This window comes from Thalassophryne amazonica, chromosome 3 (genome assembly GCF_902500255.1).
Source record: "Thalassophryne amazonica chromosome 3, fThaAma1.1, whole genome shotgun sequence".
Lineage (NCBI taxonomy): Eukaryota > Metazoa > Chordata > Actinopteri > Batrachoidiformes > Batrachoididae > Thalassophryne > Thalassophryne amazonica.
In genome coordinates, this window is record NC_047105.1 from 123,627,396 (window position 1) to 123,634,538 (window position 7,143).

General features: G+C 37.9%; 1 protein-coding gene across 1 annotated transcript in view; it reads right to left on the minus strand.

The window, feature by feature from the left end:
• The window catches only part of LOC117507537 (transcription factor SOX-13-like), a 265,912-nt gene that overhangs the window by 253,013 nt on the left and 5,756 nt on the right, over window positions 1-7,143 (minus strand).

The window sequence follows — 7,143 nt, forward strand, 5'->3', positions numbered from 1 at the left end:
ACAAACCATATCAGACTGAAAAACAGAATTTATGGGACCTGTTTTGTGTTTGAACGATTAATTTCTGTACTTACTTGCAGTAAGTGCAGACTCAAAGAATTCTACCCTAACAGGATGAGAGAACAGAGTACATCATCCAAAAGAGGATGCTGTAATACCGATATGATCCTTGTACGTCTCAGGAACACAAAGAACAACTCACATAAACTCACTTGATCCCTTTTTTCAATGTCACAGGACCATTTTCAAAGCGGACGTGACTTTGTTGAAAACTAATTCAAACTGAATAAGCAAAATTCATTTTGACATTAACTGGATCTAGATGCAAATGTCTGTCTGTTCAAAATCAATAGAGCTTTTTGGAATCAACTCCACTTACCATGTTTAGAGGATGAGAACAACCCCAAGAAAACCATCCCAACCGTGAAGCATGGAGGTGGAAACATCATACTCTGGGGGTGCTCTTGTGCAAAGGGGACAGGACAACTGCACCGTATTGAAGGGAGGATGGATGGGGTCATGTATTGCGAGATTTTGGCAAACAGCCTCCTTCCCTAAGAGACTTGAAGATGGGTCATGGCTGGGTCTTCCAGCATGACAATGACCCCCAAACACACAGCCAGGGCAACAAGGAGGGGCTCCGTAAGAAGCATTTCAAGGTCCTGGAGTGGCCTGGCCAGTCTCCAGACCTGAACTCAATAGAAAATCTTTGGAGGGAGCTGAAACTCCAAACCTGAAAGATATAGAGAAGATCTCTATGGAGGAGTGGACCAAAATCCCTGCTGCAGTGTGTGCAAACCTGGTGAAAAACTACAGGAAACGTTTGACCTCTGTAATTGCAAACAAAGGCTACTGTACCAAATATTAACATTGATTTTCACAGGGGTTCAAATACTTATTTGCAGCAGTAACATACAAATAAATTATTAAAAAAAATCATACATTGTGATTTCTGGGTTTTTTTTAGATTATGTATCTCACAGTGGACATGCACCTAAGATGAAAATTTCAGACCCCTCCATGATTTCTAAGTGGGAGAACTTGCAATATATATATATATATATATATATATATATATATATATATATATATATATATATATAGGGGGCATTATGGTTAGGGGAAGGGAGACACCTTAGTAAACTGCTTCACTAAAATGTGACTCATTTCATGACGGGGGCATGAAACAAGAGGGACACTGGGCTGACATATGCAGATATCCAGCCACGCATGCACACACGCAGACACACACACACAAACATACACACTGTAATTGTCCATTGTGAACTTCTGCTTCAAGAGGATTCAGAAAACAATGTCCAGAGGATATAAGAATTTAGGAGCAGAGAGAGGAAAAATTTTTGTCTGCTGTGAAGACGTCCGATATACAGAAATTAAGAGGTGTTTAAATTGTATTTGGTCACATATATTTAGAAATGCAGAACTAATCAGAAACCTGTGAATGGCGAGAGCTTCTAAAGATTTGTGGTCTTGATCTTGATTTGTTCTCACACGTCTACAGAGGTAAGAAGGTTGATGCGTGTACCTGCCCGTGTCCCTGAGTGCGTGTCACTTTGCCCGGGATCTCATGTATAATAGTTGCAAAAAAAACAGGACCTCAAAGAGGTGAACGCTGCTTCCCACGACAATGTTATGATCTGTAGAAAATAACCTGAATACCAGGACTGCCCCGGGTCAAATCGGGGCTCAAGTGAGAATTTTTTTTTTCTTTTTTTTTTTTTATGAGCTCCCCAAATGCCAGTTCACGTAATAAATATCTGATTATTAACAGACTGAACAACATCTAAAGCAATTTAGGGCTGTTACTAATGAGGCAATTAATAAAGAAAAGAAACACACACACACAGAATTCAGAAACCAGCGTATCAAATTCAGAAATTGCATGCAGGTTTAATGGGAAGAATGAAAGAATATAAATACTGATGCGTTAAAAAGTGAAAAATGCTGACAGTCTTTGGATATGTAGTCTATGACAGCAAATGTGAAATGTGATCTGAAATTATTCACTTTTTGTGCATTCATGTTTTGTGTTGAAGAACTGACTACAGAGATTCACAGTTAGCTGCCGTGTATTCATCTTGACAAATTGGAGGAATTTCTTTATTACCGCACGTGAATGCGGCAACAGGGAACCTTTTCAGATAACACGTGCTGTGTGGCCAATTATATTAAAACACACACACACAGATTAAGTGAACAATGTAATTATTATAATCCCAAATTTGATTGTATTTGGATTGGTACATGGTAGATGGCCCAATCTGATTACAGCAAATGGAATCAGGCCTATATTGGAATTTTTTTTTTTTTGAGTCATTGGTATACAAATAATGAATGTTTATGAGTCCAATGGTATGAATATTTCATGAGGTGAAATATTCATACCATTAAAAGAATGAAAAACATTAATTAGTTGTTTTATATAATGACTAAAACAGATCCTTGCCATTTGATATTTTATTAATTTATAAAGAGGAGAAAAGGGACTTAAATTTTAGGGTTCCACTGTTGTTAAAGTCCAACACGAACTTTAAATTGGAGTCCAGAATTTCGACGATGTATTCCGTGATGCTGTGGACTGACTTTGTGTACTTAAAAAAACAAACAAACTAACAAACAAACAAGCAAACAAACAAAAAACAGACTTTGTGTAGTTCCTCAGTCCAGTAAAAAATCACATCAGAAATTTGTCCAGCTTTTCATCCTAACAGCTCTTCATGCCTCCAGATGGCTTACTGCATAGTGGATTTGTTTTGTGTGTGTGTGTGTGTGTGTGTGTGTGTGTGTGTGTGTGTGTGTGTGTGTGTGTGTGTGTGTGTGTGTGTGTGTGTGTGTGTGTGTGTGTCTGTGTGTGTGTGTGGATTAGAATCAGCAGCATCAATGAGCTCCTTCAAACAATCACCTGCCAGCAAAACAAACTCCGCTAAGTTTAGCTAAGCACCGCCCCCGGTAGTGTGAGCATGCACGGTGGTTGGACATGCAATAGCACATTTCATATAGCACCAACATTGCACGCTAAAAAAACAACAATTGCACGGTCAATGAAACACAACAGCAAATGGTATGCGTAATCCATGTCATGTGACATACAAGCCACCAATCAAATGACAAGAATCCACTCAGCTGTTATATAATACAGAATATTTTTCAACACAGGTCACACAGATCAGTGTGCATTCCAGCTTGCTCTGTTTCATACGCATGTCCCACAGAGCTGTAGGCACAGTTCTATCAGTGCTTGCTTCTCGTTCATCACTTGTGCCCCATCTGAAAATCACGTTTACACTCTGCTTCACTTAAACAATGCAGCACATCTCCTTCTGACAGATGTCACATCTGATCTTAACAGTCAATCAGGTAGTGCTGACCAAACTATCTAGATGAGTTTAAAAGAGTCTCACCATCTTGTCTGTTTTTCTTCTGCTAACAGGCACTGCAAGGCCCTAACCAGAAGGGTGTGTGTATATGTATACACAGTGCATCAGAACATATTCACAGTGCTTCACTTTTTCCACATTTTGTTATGTTACAGGCTTATTCCAAAATGGAATAAATTATTTTTTTTCCCCCTCAAAATTCTAGTCAAAACACCCCACAATGACAATCAATCACTTTAACAAGTTAGGAATTGCAACCACCTTTACACACAGTCCTTCTATTTCTAGTGGGCATCAGTCATTCGACAAATTAAATGTAAGGATCAATAGAAATAACAAATAATCTTTTTTTTGCAGCCAGGTTTCTTCAGGCAAATCAAGAGATGATACATGAACATCTCCAAGTTACTGAAGATGTCCTGGATATCACTGATGGCAATCATTAAGCAATACAACCTGAATATATGTCTATCACAAATCTGCAGTCAGCAGGTTTGAAAAAACTGAGTGATCATGCGAGAAAGAGCCTCATGAGGAAAGACACCAAGACACCTGTAACAACACTGAAAGAGATATAGGCTTCATTGACAGTGAGCGAACAAAATGTGCATAGTTTTGTCTGTTGCATCACCAGTTATCCAGTTTCATGGTAGAGTGGAACTGAAAAGGATTTTCATAAAAGAAAACAAATCAAATCAATGCTCAAGTCTCTTGTCTTCTGTCTGGTTACTGTAACTGAAATTTTCTGCTTTTGTTTAAATAAATTGTAGTCCAACATTCAAATAATTACAAAAGAGAAAATGTTATTATCCATATAAAATGAAAAATAATTATAATACTACTACTACTACTACTACTACTACTACTACTACTAATACTACTAATACTAATAATAATAATAATAATATAAATGTCAAGAAAAAGCAAAGACAAGGACAACTACAAGTGTACTCAGAGACCGCAATCCTATTCCAGTGGACTATAAATGGTCATTATTTTCGATAGTAAGCAACAGCAGAGTGCATTCAAAATTCAAAATTTGTCTCCATCAACATTGGAAGTATTTATGTGCAGACCTGAGTGGAAATTTACTGCAAGTGAAAAAGAAATGATAACATGAGTGCAAATATCAGGAGTGCTTGGATTCAAGCCGCACGTGGACTGTATCTACTACAGACCATGCCACCATCCATGAAGTGTGAGTCTTTAAAGTGTTATAATGTCATAATATCAGAGATGGATATCAGAGAATCAGTATAGTAAAGCTAAAGTCCAAAATATATCCATTCATTCATTTTCTGCCACATGTCCATATATCCCCTGACTTGTTGGAATAGTGCAGTGGATAAGAGAATATTTAGAGGGGAATCCTGCAAATGGTGATAAAAGCATCAAATTTGGCACAAATGCTCCTCAGACAATCCTCTTTTGAAAAAATTGATTGGCCACTTGAATTTTCAATCGGTGGTCAGGTAGGGGTCAATTGAAGAATTACACAGAGGTCAAAATTAAAAGATGCTCCAATCATATTGAAAAATATTCCACATTATTTGCCTGATCAAAAAGATTCCAAAAAGGTATAGTTTGGACTATCTGTGACTGAATTCTATGGAGTTATGGGATAAAAACAGCAAGAATGGTGACAAAGGTCAGTTTCATTTTGTACAGGGGTCAAAAGTTAAAGTTGCTCCAATTTTGGTAAAAAGTGATGCAAATTACTAGTTGAGTTAACATGGTTTTAAAAAGGAATAGTTTGGACCATGTATCATCCTTACTTATCACGTTATGGGGTAACATATGTCACATGTCATAGAATCCAATAGACGTAGACCTTGTTTGACCTTTACTTTGGAGACCAAACATTCAACACTGTCAACACTATTCCATTTATTAATCCTATTAGCTCAACCAATAATTTGCATCACTTTTTACCAAAACCGGAGGAACTTTAACTTTTGACCCCTGTACAAAATTACACTGACCACCATTCTTGTTGTTTTATCCCGTAACTCCATAGAATTCAGTCACAGATAGTCCAAACTATACCTTTTTGGAATCTTTATGATCAGGCAAATAATGTGGAATATTTTTCAATATGATTGGAGCATCTTTTAATTTTTACCTCTGTGTAATTCTTCAATTGATCCCTACCTGACCACCGATTGAAAAGTCAAGTGGCCAATTGTTTTGTTCAAAAGAGGATTGTCTAAGGAGTATTTCTGTCAAATTTGATGCTTTTATCACCATTTGCATGATTGTTTCACTTATCTGCTGCACTAAAAGAAAACTTGCTGTAATTGTCCAACCCAGTCTCACGGCAAGTCTTGATTCAGCAGCGCGAAATATACATTAATCTATTGGTTTGTCATATTGTCACAAAAAGTGAATCATTTGAATCATTTTGTGACAGGAGAACGAAAAAAAAATGTGATACTGGGCTGAATAGTCACAATTTACTGTAAATTCTTCAAAATGTTCAAATAATACACATTCACTTTTTATTGACTATATCTGTGATTTCACATTATGTATGAGAGCATTTTGTTTTGTTGTTGTTGCTCAGTAACTCTGGCCTTTTTTCAAACATTTTGATTATATAAAAATGAGCTTGTTTACATTTATTTCTGAAAATGACTTAACGTGTATTTAAAACATAGGGGTGCCAATAATTCTGACCAGTACTCCAACTCCAACAAATATCTGTGCAGTAGTTAACTGCAGTATCCACAACATGTGTCTCGTAAACAGAGTATGTACAGTACACTGTACTACACACACACACACACACACACACACACACACACACACACACACACACACACACACACACACACACACGTCCCAAATGTCAAAGTGTGTTTAAGGTGTCTTAGTGTTCAGTTATAACGCACACAGGCCAACCAGTGAGAACCAAATACATTCTGTGGTCATGCTATAAGACAGACAGCAGAAAGAGAAAGAGACAGAGAGAAAGAGAAAGAAAGGAAGAGATCACCCAGCTCGCATTTCATCCTACATGAACTCATTCACCAAGGAAGACAATGCTCCAAAAGAGAGAAGGCAGGGCAAGGGGGAGGGGGTTGGTAGACATATAGACCGAACCACACCTTGAGATTATGCTTGAGATTTTTGCAAATTTCTTTAAAAAAATAAAAATAACAACGTAAGAAATCACATGTACATAAGTATTCAAAGCCTTTGGCATGAATCTCAAAATTGAACTCAGCTGTATCCTGTTTCCACTGAGCATCCTTAAGATGTTTCTGCAGCTCAATGGGGTAAACTCAGTTGGTTGGACATGATTTGGAAACACACACACACACCTGTCTACGTATAAGGTTCCACAAATAACAGTGAATGTCAGAGCACAAACCAAGCACGAAGTCAAAGGAATTGTCTGTAGACCTCTGAGACAGGATTGTCTCGAGGCACAAATCTGGGGAAGGGTATAGAAACATTTTTGCTGCTTTAAAGGTCCCATTGAGCACTTTGTCAGAGCTCCAGCATTCCTCTGTGGAGAGAGGAGAACCTTCCAGAAGGACAACCATCTCTGCAGCAATCCACCAATCGGGCCTGTATGGTAGAGTGGCCAGACAGAAGCCACTCCTTAGTAAAAGGAACATGGCAGCCCACCTGGAGTTTGCCAAAAGGCACCTGAAGGACTCTCAGACCATGAGAAACAAAATTCTCTGGTCTGATGAGACAAAGATTGAACTCTTTGGCGTGAATGCCAGAGGTCATGTTT